Source organism: Elgaria multicarinata, chromosome 1 (genome assembly GCF_023053635.1).
Source record: "Elgaria multicarinata webbii isolate HBS135686 ecotype San Diego chromosome 1, rElgMul1.1.pri, whole genome shotgun sequence".
Lineage (NCBI taxonomy): Eukaryota > Metazoa > Chordata > Lepidosauria > Squamata > Anguidae > Elgaria > Elgaria multicarinata.
Window position 1 is genome coordinate 143,766,324 of NC_086171.1, and position 15,841 is coordinate 143,782,164.

Genomic DNA, 15,841 nt, shown 5'->3' on the forward strand with positions numbered 1-15,841 from the left:
AAAATTCTTGGAGCTCATCCACAGAGATGGCTGTGCTTTCCTTTCCTTTTACCAGCAGTCCCTTGCCTTGATTGAAGTTGAATTGCTGTTGACCAACAGGGATCTTGTTTCTCCATAGAGCACACTTAACCGTGTATCCTCTGTGCAGGAGACACTGCTACCACCTGTTGAGTAAGAGAGTTGTTTAGTTAGTACATGATTACCCCTAATTGCAGGGGAGTGGGAGACAGACAGGGCTGTAGCGTTGGGTGTTTGTGACATGTAATTTACACCAGGAATGGGCAGAAACTAGGGGCCTTCCTAGACCTGGTCGAAAATCCGGGGGAGAGGAGGGGAGAACTCGTGTTATGAATAAGTCAAGATCTTGCCCTTATTTACACGTGAGCCATGACAAGCTTTGGAGGAGAGCCGTTGTGGCCACCATTTATTTTTATTTTTAAAGAGACAGCAGCAGTGCAGGAGCCAAGAAAGGTAAGTAAGTTTTTTTTTTAAGTCTCCTCCTTCCCCCCCCCCGGCCCCATTCTCCTTCCCCCGCCCGCACCCCCGCCCGCGATGTCCAATCCCCCGCCCAATGTCCCCCTGATGTCCCCTATCCGCAATTTCCCCCCAATGTCCCCGGCCTCCGTTTCCCACCCACCCCATGCCCCCTGCCTGTGTTGGCCTCTGCCACCGAGTCCCCGGCCTGTGATGGCCTCCGCTGCCGAGTCCCCGGCCTGTGATGCCTGCCCGGGGGACATGGCAGTGCCGGTGACTCGACGGGGACTTAGCGGCGGAGGCCAACACAGGCCGGGGACATGGAGGAGCGGGAAACGGAGGCCAGGGACTTGGCGGCGGCGGGAGCGCTGCAGCCCATCCACCGTTTTTCCCGGCTACTTGCGCGTAAGTGCGGTAGATGGGAAAAGCAGTGGACCGGTACACACGCGCGTGGTCCCGGCCTCAGCCCGACCTGAGGCTGGGACTGCAGGAAGAACCATGCTACAGGTGGTTCTGGTTAGCGCGGTGCCAGGGCGGCTCGAGCCCTGTTTGAAAACAGGATCCCCTGTGCATCATTTGGACGCACAGGGACGAGCACAGGCCTCGCGCCGCGCTAACCCCTGGTGTAGCAAGGCCCTAGGTCTCCGGATGTTCTAGATTTCAACTCCCAGCATTCCTGACCATTGGCCATGGTTGCAGGGGCTTGTGGGAGTTGATGTTCAAAGCATCTGGAGCTCTATCTTCTGCCCACCCCTGCTCTACACAGTTTGGGGAAAAGATGTTTATGGATCTTGCTTTGAGGCATTGCCCTGTTCCCCAACAGGCCTCCTTCCTTGCCCATGTATGGCATTCATTGTCCTTGCAGCACCAGTTGCAGCAGTGGCATTGATGTTCTTCATCAATTTTGGTGCTTGGAGTCCTAAGACTGAGTAGCCGTAAAGGTTCTGAGAAGCATTGCCCATCTCCTGCTCTGTTGATGGCCATCATGGTGGTTGTGCAAAACACCCGCTTTTGCCAAAACTCTGCATTACAAGGTCCCCACTTGTGCTCTTGTATTCTTACACTTTGAGAAACATATATCCTGGTGTTTTTGTTTTTTCTTCACCCCAGTTTCCTGAAGTTTTCCAAGCCATCACATCTCTAAGCATGAAGGACTGGAGAGGGAAGGGAAGGAGAGAAAGTCCAGTTGCGCCCGCAGACTTCTGATGGCAGTGGATTTAACCTTGTCTCCTTATGAAATATGATTGCATTGTCAGACAGTGTTTTTGCATTGAACATAATTCAAATTACAAATATAACTCTTTAATTTAATGGGTGTTACACACACACACACACAAACAACCCAGAAACAACAACGCTAAGAGTTCCACGATATCATGGCTACGAGTGGCAGAATGCCAGTACAAGTTCAGATCTGCTATAACCTAGAATAAATCTCACAAACATTTTGTTATCTTTTATACGCCAGGTACTCTTGAAGATGTAACAGGTAGAATTAATATCATGAGCTATGAATTAACTGAATATCAGCGTTGTCTAAGTAATCTGCCAGAATTCAAGAGCGAAAGATTGATAGGTAAATGCAAATGGTACATGATCTTTAAGCTGCAATTGTATTATCTTGTGAGAGAGATCTAGAAATTTGATAGAATCTGAAGTGGAGAGAACTGACAGATGCTGCAAGCAAAAAGATGAACTCATTTTCATTACAAGTCCTGAAGGAGCACATCAAACTGTTTTTATAATTAAAGCTAAATTGTATAATTAAATAGATATTAGCTGTTCCAGTTACTTCTTTACAGTACAATCCTATGCATGTTTACTCCCATGCAAGCCCCACTCTGTTCAGGCAAGGAGAAGGAGGAGCCTGCAAGCCTGCCCCCTCTGTCCTCATTTCCTCTACATGCTTTTGCCCTCTACATGTTCTCTCCTTCTGAAGGGCAAAGGTTCCTTTACTTGTGGAAGCTCTCCTCAAAATTCGTAACACTGAAAAATCAGAGCATTTACTCTGCTCCTTTTCTTGTGATCACGCTGCTCTAAAACAGAATGCCTGAATATCAGAACATAAGAAGAGCCATGCTGGATCAGACCAAGGGTCTATCTAGTCCAGCACTTTGTTCACAGAGTGGCCCACCAGCTACCATGGGAAAACCACAAGCAGGACATGAGTGCAACAGCACCCTCCCACCCATGTTCTCCAGCAACTGATGTACACAGGCTTACTGCCTCTGATACTTGAGGCAACATATAGCCATCAGGGCTATAGCCATCAATACCTTTTTCCTCCATGAATTTCTCCAATTGCTTTTGAAGCCATGGGACATAAACACATTCGCTGCTCTGCCTCAGGCAGCAAAATGTCTTGAGCAGCCTCCAAGTTTAACTTGCTAGTAGATCTTCCTATATCTAGGGCAAGTGACCCCAAATCTTTTATTTCCCCTAGAGCCACAGGGCTCTGTGCTATACTGTGCAATTTTTTTAAATGACTTGAATGAGGGCATAGAGAAGATTTTGCTTATTAAATTTGAAGATGATATGATGCAAGGAGGGATAGCCAGCACCATAGAAGACAGGATTGAGATTCAAAAGGCTCTAGACAGGCTGGAACATTGGGCCAAATCTAACAAAATAAGGTTCAACAGAGATAAAATAGTTTTGCATTTAAGTTAAAAATAATAATTAAAGACACAGAGGCCTGGTTCAGACAACACGCTAAACCATGCTGCTTAACCACAAAATGGTGGTTAAGCAGCAAGGTTTAGCGTGTTGTCTGAACCAGGCCAGTAAAGGGTGGGGAAGACCTGGCTTGACAGCAGTACATGTGAAATGACCTAGGGGTCTTAGTGGATGATAGGCTAATGCAATCTTGGGCCTCATTAAAAGAAGCATAGTGTCCATAGTTTATTTATTATTTATTTATTTAGAATATTTATATACCACTCCTCATTGAAAAAATTTCAGAGTGGTGTACAAGATAAAATGAAAATAAAGACAGATTAAAACAGTTAAAACAAAATTTAAAAGAAGCAAAAACAGAGATTCAAGGCTGCATATTAAGGAAAAGCTTCTTGGAATAAAGATGTTTTCAGGAGGCGCCGAAAAGAGTACAAGGTTGGCGCCTGCCTGACCTCCAGAGGTAGGGAATTCCACAGGAGGGGAGCCACCACGCTGAAGGCTCTTCCCCTGGTGGACTCCAATCGGAGGATGGATCTATGTGGAACCACCAGGAGCAGGCCCTCGGATGACCTCAGTGACCGGGCAGGTTGGTAAGGGAGAAGGCGCTCTCTCAGGTATCCTGGTCCCAAGTTGTTTAGGGCTTTGTACACAAGTACAAGAACCTTAAACCTGGCCCAGTAGCGAATAGGCAGCCAGTGCAGTTCCCTCAGCAGAGGAGTTACATGCTGGAAAGGGGTAGCTCCAGACAACAGCCGATCTGCAGCATTCTGCACTAGCTCCAGCTTCCGGAGCAGCTTCAAGGGCAGCCCCACATAGAGCGCATTTCAGTAATCCAATCTTGAGGTTACCAATGCCTGTACCACCGTGGTCAAGCTATCCCTGTTCAGGAGAGGCCGTAGTTGGTGAACCAACCGAAGATAGTAAAAGGCACTCCGAGCCGTGGCAGCTACTTGAGCCTCCAACGACAGAAATGGGTCTAAGAGTACCCCCAAACTACGAACCTGTTCTTTCAGAGGCAGTGCAACCCCATCCAGAACAGGCAATGAGCCTGTCTCCTGGACTCGGGAACCACTCACCCACAGAGCTTCCGTCTTGCCAGGATTCAGTCTCAGTTTATTGGCCTTCATCCAGCCCATTACTGAGTCTAGACACTGGTCCAGGACCTGCACAGCCTCACCTGATTCAGTTGTCACAGGGAGATAGAGCTGCGTGTCATCAGCGTATTGATGGCATTTAGCTCCAAATCCCCTAATGACCGCTCCCAACGGCTTCATATAGATGTTAAATAACATTGGGGACAAGATGGTGCTCTGTGGCACTCCATAGCTCAATTGCCAAGAGGCCGAGGACTGGTCACCCAATGCTACTCTCTGAAAACGACCCCGTAGGTAGGACCGGGACCACTGTAACACAGCGCCTCCGATGCCCATTCCACGGAGTCGATCCTCTCTATTCTACATAAGTCAGGCTGCTTTTGGGCTACTGTGTCCAGTTCTGTGTGTCCCATTTTAAGAAGGACAATGACAAGTTGGAGTGCAAACCGAGAAGAGCAATCAGAATGGTGAAGTTCTATGAGGAATGGTTGAAAAAGCTGAATATATTTAGCCTGGAGATGAAAAACACAGCAACCTTCAAATATGTGAAAGGGTGCCATGCAGAAGATGGACTAGAAGCAATGGGTGGAAATTGCTGGGAAGCAGATTACAGCCTAACATTAGGATAAATGTCCTAACATTGAGACTTGTTCATCAGTGGAACAAATTGTCTTGAGTGGTGTTGGATTTGCTGGAGATATTTAAGGAGAGGCTGGATGGCCATCAGTCAGGGATGGTGTAGCTGCACCCTGCAATGCAGAGCCTGCACTGAACAGGCTGGACTAGATGATCTCTGAGGTCCTTTCTAACACTATGATTCTACAATTCTATTCAAAGGTTCAGTTCAGTATTGGTGTTTGGCTGTTGTTGGCTTTAATTCTCAAATAATTTTTTTTTGGGGGGGGGGGAATGTTCTTTCTAACTGCACTAAATAGCGTAGCAGCTCACATTTTGCACCAGCACTTGGTGTTTCTTCAGCTAGCGAAACGGAAAGTCCAGCTGGGGCTCTTATAAACCTGCTCTCAGATTTCTCTGACATAATAAATAAAGCGTGTACACAATTTACTGGAAATGGATTTCCTGAAAAGGAGAGAGGCAAAAAAAATTGTGTGGAGGGAGGGTGGTGTGTGTGTGTGGGGGGGGGGGAGAAAAACCTTGATGTGGCTCCGCTCTCTCACCAGGATCTCATTTAGGCAGATGTCTGCACTGTGTACCACAGTGGTTGATGTCTAGCGGCAGTAACATAATATGCCAGAGTGATCTAAACCAGTCTAGGATGTAGCACACATTTCTTTTCTATAGTCTATGTGTTTATAAAAAATATCTATTGGCCAAATTCTGGTATTAGGCAGGGACAGTATTTTCTTCTCCAGGCGAAATATATACAGCTTTTTCAACCTTTCCTTATAGAACTAGGTTTCCAGACCCACTTACTACATGGTGCCAACCAATAAGGAATATAGAGACCCTGATCATGTGTGTATTCCCTCCTTTTTAAGCTTTATTTATTGTATTTCTATGTCACCACTTATCCTTCTGGCAAAGTCTATGAGCAGCTAATGAAAATGGCAATCAAATAATTGAAAGAAAATCAGTTGGGGAGCAATAAGAAAACTTAAAATAAAAAGCCCATAATTAAACCCATTATTTGAAACTCATTTAAAACTAAAACGTGAACACGGCAGCTGATAAAACACTCCAAACGTCAAAAGCAACATCCTCCCACTTTCTGAATGCCAGATGGATTAAAAAGGTTTTGACCCCATTTTCAGAGGGGGAGGATGGGACTGGCCTGGCGAGTCCTCTCTGGTGAGGGCCGCTCTAAAGAGAAGGCTCCACTGTTAACTATGGAAAGCGGGGTAGAGTGACTAGGGTGACTATATTTGGGAAACCAAAAAAAAAAAAAAAAGAGAGGACACCCAGTGTGGTGGGGAAGAGCACTTTCCAGGGCCTCTTGAAGGTATGTCATTCCCACCACCACACTATTGGCAGCTGCCATTAGCATGGTGGTTGGGAAGGACATGCTTTCCAGAGGCCCCAGAAAGCCTGCTTTTCCCTCCTCCACTCCAATTCGGGCCCTAAGGGAGAGGAGGAGGGGAAAGCATGTCATTCCTGCCCCCCCCCCCACTGCTGCAATAGGGGACTCCAGATAGCACGTCATTCCCACTGCCACACTAATGGCAGTCTTAAAGGGAAAAGTGTGTCATTCCGGGACATTATAGAAAATTACAGAAAATCCCCCGATACTCAGGACAGAACAAAAACCAGGACAAATCTGGGAAAATCCTGACAGTGGGTCACCCTAAACCTCTTATGAATCACCAAAAAAGAAGAAAATATGTCCCAACAAAAGGAAAATATGTCCCAACAAAAGGAAAATATGTCCCTAAACCTCTTATGAATCACCAAAAAAGAGGAAAATATGTCCCACCAAAAGAGGACAAAAGAGAACACCGATTTGCCTAAAAATTGCATATGTGAAGTTATAGGTTTTGATGCACATTTAGAAATAATTATATTTATTTACTGTATAATATATTTAATTACTGTATAATTAAATACAGTACATCTCACCATAGTGTGGAAGACTTTGGCCAGATGAACTGCGTGCCTTGCTCAGTTTGCTGCCCAGGTGCTGCTGTTGTGCAACCTCAAGGCCCAGCTCTTCCTTATGATAGTTCATTATCTTTAAACTGGACTTCGACTTGACAGGCTTTCAAACAGAGGATGCCTTCAAACAGAGGATTGTCCTCAGCAAAAGAGGACACATACCCCCCCTCCCGCTCCTTCTCCATGCCAATGTGGTCCCTGAGAAAGAGGACATTTGGAGCAGGGATTCCTTCTCAAGATCTGTGTCTGAGGAGGCTAGCGTGAGAAGAAATACTTCTTTAACTGACATGTACCCTGATGGTTAAGGGGCCACGTATTTAGGGGGAATGTTTAGGGGCCATGTATAGCAGTTTTGCACGACCAGGTGGCTTCCAGACGTGTTGGTCTACAATTCCCATTATCTTCCAGCCAGCGTGGTCATTGTATACACATTTTAAAATCTGGTTTATTTTAGTATATAGTTTATGCTTTTATATTTCCATATCATCTGTAAGTTACTTTGAACATTTTGGGGGTATAAATCAATTAAACAAGTAAAAATACATTAAAGATCAGGTCACCAAAGTTTGGCTGCTATTTGCAATGTCCATTCAACAAATATGAGTCAAGATAATGGTTAGTTGCATAGATAAGTTACTCCTGACTTCTGGAGACAATGTAGTCATCTACCCTTCAACCATTAGTTCCAGGAAGGGCTATTTGGGTTGCTTATGACATGGGATACCAATAAAATTACATTAGTTTTACAACAGAAATTACTTTAGCTTTACAACAGGCCAGAGAATTTTGTTGCCTGAGGTGGAACAGCAAAGGTTTCTTTTGACCCTCCCCTCTTCCACAAATCAGGTCTGAACAGTCATGGTATCCAAAGCCAGACCTGTCATTTTGGTATTTGAAGCAGAAAATCCTGCACATGCTTTTTCCCCTCTCTGGCAGTAAACAACAATATAAACAAGAACAAAAAATATATATATCTAACTATTTGCTTCCCTTTCATGACAGATAAAATCAGCTGCCTGAGGTAGCTGCCTTGCTCTGCCTCATGGTTGGGCTGGCCCTGTGAGAATCTTTTAAAAGAAGAACAACCCAGAGACAAATGGGTACATTTTGATGTGTCGGCCTAAAAACAGGCGAGAAATCCCACCCTGCCCCTCAAGGAATCTAACTTTAAAGGGTTAAACAGCAATCCTATTCCTTGCTGCAAAAAAATCACTGACAAAGTGCATAATCCTGACGGAAAAACCACAGGAGGCTATTTGGTTGAATATGGGAAGGAGGAATTCTGACCATTTTGCAAGGGCCGCTATGATCCGCCTCATTTTGCTGATTCTTCAAGTTGCCTCAGCATTTAGTAACCTAATATTTCTGCGTCTCTTAAACTTTATGCTAATGAAAGGCTTTTGTGCTACTGCTTTACATTAAGAATCACCCAAAGATAGAGTGTGGGTTGTCATAGTTGGGGTGTGTGTGTGTTTAAGACAGATAGCAATTGTTATTTGTGAACAAACCTCAGCTCACCTCAGTTCTCCTGTAACCCAAGCTGCTTCCCTGCAGTGGCAGCATGTAGACAGCAGCATGTAGTCGGTCTTGGGTTGTGGCAGCTAATTGTGAAATCCCCCCCCCCGAAAAGGATCTAGACCCTTCATTGTTCATCTTTTGAAGAACACTGAAGATGCTGCTGTTCTCTAGCAGTGCAACCCTATGCATGTAAATGTCAAAGTAAGACCCAGTGTATTTGATGGAGCTTACTTCCAAAAGTGTGCAGCCTAGATGTGTCTTACTTTTAGAGCACAATCTATGCATGTTAAGATAGAAAGAAGGCTGGCAGGCTGGGTGCTGTATCTATGCCTAAACACGCATAGGATTGCACTCAAATTTGCTTTTAGTGCTGCTTTAAACAGTCACTTCTGATGTCTTTTTTATATTCTTTTAATGTGTGTCGTTTTATTGTTTCCTTTTTTCTTAAACAAAACATTGAGTACGTTTTGATGTAATAAATGAATAAACAAGCAAATGAATAAACAAACACATTTCTATTTGTATAATTCAAGGGTAAATATATAACATTCTTATCATTCCCATTTCCCGTCTTTCTAAATGCAAGCTTTTAGGACAGGGAACCCTCAATCAACTTGTATATCTGCAACTCTGTTACCCAACACCAGCTTTTGAGATTGTTTGGCCTATGAATCTTAAAAAAACTAATCTTAAACTTGACAAATAGGCCTTATATTTCGAGGAAACTCATGCTTGGCTATTTAAGCTCAAGCACCATGATTCCTTGGAGGAAAAAAAGGTGGGACATATAAATAAATATATAAATAAGTAAAGCAAGCAAACAAGCTATTTGGTTCCTCTCAAAGAAGTCCTACTGGATTAGACATAACCACATAACATCTGACTCTTGATGTATATTTTAGAGGTAAAGTGAGTGGAATAGTTAATCTGCATAACAACCAGCCGTTGTGCATGCCTCACAGAATGTGCACACAAACTGTCCATGAACTGGGAATTGAGTATATTTCCCAATTGATACACATGCTCTCCAAACCTGGGAATGTGCATATGTCAACAGTTTTTGTACATTCTCTGGTCAATATGCACATTCACTAGTCGATGTGCATAGTCTCCAAGACCCTTTCAGTGGTTAATGTGCATAGTCTCCAAGAAACCTTCCCTTGGTTTCAATCTCTAGTTCGTAGGTGGGCAATCCATTGCTCACAGCCAATGTAGCCCTCTATCTAATTTGATGCAAGCCACAGCATTCTCTCCACCAATCATCTACACACCTCCACACCCTGCGATCCTCCATACTATTCAGCTGATCAGCTCTGAACAGTTGGCATTGCAGCCAATGCCCCCTTTTGCCCACTGTGGGAGGGAATACCACGGATAGCATAAAATTATACCCCAGACTGCATGCTTTCCGTGGGCAGCAGATTCCCACCTCTGAACTAGAGACAAACACTGAGGGAATGTTTCTTGGAGACTATGCTCATTTACCAGAGAATGTGCAAAATGCTGTTGAGATAAGCAGATTCCCCAAGGCCTGTAGGAGATTATGCATATTGATCAGAGAATGTATATAAGCCTGTTGAGATATGCAGATTTCCCAAGGCCTGTTGGAGATTATGCATAGTACCCGGAGAATGTATAAACCGATGTTGATATGCACATTCCCCAAGGCCTGTTGGAGATTATGCGTAGTACCGATGTTGATATGCACATTCCCCAAGTCCTGTTGGAGATTATGCGTAGTACCAGAGAATGTATAAAACGATGTTGATATGCACATTCCCCAAGTCCTGTTGGAGATTATGCGTAGTACCAGAGAATGTATAAACCGATGTTGATATGCACATTCCCCAAGTCCTGTTGGAGATTATGCGTAGTACCAGAGAATGTATAAAACAATGTTGACATGCACATTCCCCAAGTCCTGTTGGAGATTATGCGTAGTACCAGAGAATATATAAACCGATGTTGATATGCACATTCCCCAAGGCCTGTTGGAGGGCATGTATATTGACTGGGAGACATGCCCAGTTCCCTCTTCATGGACAGATTCTGTGCACATTCTCCATGAGGCATGTTGAATGCACACAGTTGTTATGCACATTAACCATTAAGTGTACATTACCCCTAACGTATACAAGTGGCCACATATTGCCACAAATTAGTTTAAAAGGTGTGTAGGTGTCATTTACATTTTCTTTCTAGCCAAGTTGTGCAAACTTTTGGGCATGTTTATAAATCAATGGTTTCAGAGGCCCCAGGATATCTAGCCATCTACCCTAATTTTTAAGCATTTGTAGCCCATTTTAGAATTATGATGTACAATTTGCATGCATGATTTATCGCTGTAATTGACCCTACTTTTCATGCCAGGATCTGCTCACAACCATGTACCTTGTCACTACTTGTTGAATTGTCACTTTCCTCACAAATAAAAAAGAAGACCAAACCTTACAGTACTGTCTTGGCCATGCGTGTGGTGTAGTGGCTAAGGTGTTGGACTGGGAGTCGGGAGATCCGGGTTCTAGTCCCCACTCAGCCATGGAAACCCACTGGGTGACTTTGGGCCAGTCACAGACTCTCTGCCCAACCTACCTCACAGGGTTGTTGTTGTGAGGATAAAACGGAGAGGAGGAGGATTATGTATGGCGCCTTGGGTTCCTTGCACTTACAAGTCGCTAAAGAAAGGGCGTGATTTGCATAAGATTAATTTAAATAGAAATATAGTACATCTCACCATAAGTGTGGAAGACTGTGTGCCTGTCTGTTCAGTTCGCTGTCCAGGTGCTAACTGTTGATGGGCAACAGTTGTTATGGTTATCTTTCAACTGGAATAGAACAAAGCTCTTCAAATAAAAGACAGTCCTCTGACTGAACTCAGTGAGACATACTTCTGAGTACACATGTGTAGTATTCCCCCGCTGAAGTAATATATTTTGTTTTTATATACTGGCTAACTTTAGGCTGCAGTCCTAGTACACTTACTTGAAAAAATGTTCCTCTAAAGTGCAGGACATTTTCCCCATAAAAATACATTTTAAATCTTAACATTTGGTCTTAAACACATTTATGTGGAAATCAGTGCTGTTGATTTTAAAGGAGCTTTCTTCAAAATAAGTAAATATTAAGAGTGAGGTGAAGGTTACTGTAACATTGTGAGGGACATATAAAATATTTCAATAATCAGTTGAGAGTGCTATATTTACACAGGGTTACTTTGACATAAAGCTAGCTGTATGGGAAGCAAAGTGATAAATAACAAAGGCTTGCTTGCAGCCCAATCCTAGCCATGGTTAATCAGAAATCCTACCGATTCCAATGGGATTTATTCCCAAATAAACAGGTTTAGGATTATGGCCTGTAAGCAGCAAAGTCCTCATAAGGATTCCATTAGGAACACATTTGTGCAATGACGTTTTATGATTTAAAATGAAATAACGATTTTAGACCCCTGCACTGTATTGTAATTTGTTCTGGCAAACCATTCCACAGTCCAAGCAACTGTAAACATTCAACTCCGGCCCAGAGTGGCTTTCTGCTGGTTAAGAGTGCCCAATCCTACACATGTTGACTTGGAAGAGTTCACTATGTGCAATGAGGCCTTACTCAAAAATATATTTACATAGGATTGCTGCCCTAATTGGAAGTAAGTTCCATTAGAATTTGCCAAGTTTATTTTAGGTAAATATGGAAGTATAGGATAGGGCCATAGCTCAGTGGTTTAGCACATGCTTTGCATGCAGAAGGTTATAAATTCAATCCCTTGCATCCAAGTAGGGTTAGAAAAAAACCCTCCTGCCTAAAATCCTTGGAGAGCTGCTGCCACTCAGTGTTGACAATGCTGGGGTAGTTGGACCAATGGTTTGATTCAGTATAAGGCAGCTTCCTGTGTTCCTTCCTGTTTAGCACTAAGGTGCCAAGCACTAGCATCTCTCTCTCACTGATCGGTGAGATATAGGGCATGTCTACACCATGCCTTATCCTGGGGATCGCCCCAGGATCATCCCACATGATGCACAAGGGATCCCGGGGGCAGAGAGGGAAGATCCCTCCATTTCCCTGGGATAACCAGGATGGCTTTTAGCCCGATTTTTCCTGTGGTCTCTGGATCGTCCCGAGACCGCGGGAGGTGTGGGTGGCCATAAACGTGAGGAGCCAGGAACCCGGCATGGAGCTCTTCAGGTCCTCTGTGCCCATCAGGGGTGGGGAAGGGAGCAGGGTTTTTTTCCCCCAAGCTTTTAATTTTCGCTGGAGCACAAGTGCGCTCCAGCTCTTCTGTCTGTGAAAAAAATGGCTGCCGCCACAGGCACGATGCCCAGGATGTCTGATGTGGACTGCCCATGTGGACTGAGGGGGAGGAACTTGCAATCAGTATATCACGAGATCCTCCCCCTCCCCTCTGCTGGTGTAGACATGCCCATATTTATTACAATACAGTAGATGTATATTTATTATAATACAGTGTTACGTTTCTATCTGGTCATCTTTAAGAAAGCTTAGGGTACCTTACATGGGTCTCTCAGTGATATCCAGACACTGAACAGGACTGTACCCACTTAGCTTCAACAAAGCTATAGGAGCAGGTGCTCCCAGATCATTCACTATTGGTGTGTGTAGTAAAGGTCTGTTATTGGACAGTGATCTTGATGTATGAAGCCGCCGTTTCCTATGCCAGGGCCTGGGAGGAAGTGTGGAACATGGGTTTTTTCAGTGAATGGTCAGCATCCCATCCCATCTGGCACAGCAGTGGTGCATTTGGTGGGGCAGGAGAGAGGACGTCTGTGGTATCCTGGTGGCAGGAGAGGCTGTTCTGGAGGATTCCATTTTGTCTCTGCACACTAGGATCATGTTCAAAGTGTATTTTAATAACAGAAACATATTTCTAACTTTGGTGGAGGTGGTGGTTTTTCTTTAGCTATCCAAACCCTGATGATAGCCTCCATTAACTAAAGTAAAGTTATGCTTCCCGCTCTGACAACATCACCCTTGTAACTCCATATGGCATTTTCATACTGGTATAGGCCCATTACATATATGGAAGCAAGACACTTATCCATAATGCCAGCAAGTCATGCAAAAGCATTCAGTGCCTTTGTTCCAGACTAGGTCACTGCCTTGCTTGGAGCAACGATGCAGAATGTTTCTAATAAAGAGTTGGTTATATTATAGGTAAGTGTTGTGCTTCAAGAACTGAATCAGAAATTAAAATGCATGCTGGGGAACATTAGTAACACAACTTCACTCACTACTGATATATTTATGTTCATTTATTCCAGCTGTTATATCAGGCCCCAAACCTTAGAGAATGTAAAGAAGGTATTGGAAATCATTCAGTTACACAGCGGGCAATTTTAACAGGTTCCAGGACTGTAATTAGTTTAAAGTGCATTGCCAAGTGTGGCTGTTGAAATGCTCAAAAGAGAAACAGTGACCTCTTCTGGATTTTTTCAAGAAATCAAACCATATATGACAAGAGGATGATGAAATATTAGTCTACTCCTCCTCAATGGGAGAAAAGGAAAATAAGTCATATTAAACATTTTCATCTTGGAAAAACTCGAACAAACAACAAAAAACCCATAAAGCTTCAAAGCACGCATAGCTTCAAAGCCAGATATCGAGACTAAACAATTAGCTAAAAACACTCATTTCCCTCTTTCAAGTGGTGATTAACTTAATTTACTGGGCCAGTTATTGGACCAGCATCACCAGATTAAACAAACAAAATGCCTTGGAATCTTTTAGTGGTTACATTTAACTCTGACACAAAAGGCCAAATAGTGAGTATATAACTGAAAGCTGGTTCAAAAGTTAAGCATCCCTGTAAGCACCAGCAATGCTCCCATGTGCTAACATTTCATAGGCAAGCTTTAAAACGTATTACATCATTGGGAGCGACCAATCATACGAAATACCTTCACTCACTCCAGCATTGCACAGCCCACCTGGTTGCTAATGTCAGAGTGGTGAACCATGTAGTAAATTGTTTGCAAATGTTGCTGCTTCCCTATGGATTGCTACCAAATCAAAGCATTCTTTCAACAGCTTTTTATATGGAAGCATTAAGTTTTGAACTGTCTCTGAAAGTTGTGGATTTGTGAGTCTCAGTTTGAATGATCACCTCCCATACCTCTCCTGCCCTCCAGCTGTAAATTATCCAGCTTCCCAAGCTAGGAGGGTACTGTGTTATCTGGGATCTCCTTCCTTCCAGGGTTTTTTTAAAGCAAATTTTCCAACTGCACAAATGCCCTGTCAGTCACCCCACCCCCCAGCCCAACCCAAGCCAAACACATTATTTCTCTTTCACGACTAGACAGATTATCACTAACACTAGTAGCACCTTAAACTTAAAGACAGATTGACAGGGCCATTTGGATATCCAGGAAGGATGACGGACCAAGGGAAGTACACCACTGGTTGTCACCTACAGCCCCTAATTGAAACCACTGCAACGGATCATCAGTTAACTCCAACCCATCATTAGCACAGTCACTTCTCTCATGCAAGCCTTGGGAGGCAGACCAGTCCTGGCCTACAAACAACCTCCCAACCTGAAGCGGATGCTAACCAGCAACAGTACACAGGACAGAGACACAGACAGAGGGACCAGACCATGCGATAGACCCAAGTGCCAACTTTGCTCCCACATCTATTCAGGCAACACTGTCACAAGACCCAACAACATCAGTCACACCATCAAGGGTTCTTTCACCTGTATCCTTATTACATGCCATCCCTAACTTTGTCTATTGTTAAATTCTTAATAAACACATACACATAACACGTGTCTTATTTTTTTCAACACTTTTTTCAACTGCACATTATCAAATTTCCAACTGCACATTTTGTGCCCAACTGCACACTAAAAAAAAAAAACCCTGTTTCCTTCCTTCCTTCCTTCCCTTTGTGGGCTGTGCTCCAAAATGGTGCTTGTGAGTTGCATAAAGGAATTTGAACCGCTACTTGAGGAAATGCATAGGGACTGGCAATGGCTCATTGCTGCCTGAGCCAGTGGGACTGCTGAGGCATCATTTTGGATGTTGTGTGCACTGTGATGCATGGCGTGCATCCTCATTGACACGTATTCATCACCTCCCTCTATGTATAGGTAGTATGTGGACATGACACCAGGGGGCTGTCTATATGCTGTAGAAGCCCCGGGGTGGCTTCGAATCCATGCTGCGTCAGTTATACGATGCAGACACCAATTCAGAACCACCCCAGGACAAAGGGCCGTAGACCCGTGCTGACTTCCTGCTCTTCCCCATCTGTTCTGACTTGGGCGCTGTGCTTGGGGGCTGTTACAAGGTAGCTTCTGTGAGCAGTACTGACTCCATTTTGAAGCGATCCAAAACCCCACCTACAGACTGAGAGCATTCACAGAAGGCCTAAGTCAAGTAACCATTTCCTGATAGACTTCTTCAAATGCATTCCCCAGAGACAAAGGTAGGGGTAAAACTAAGCAAAATATG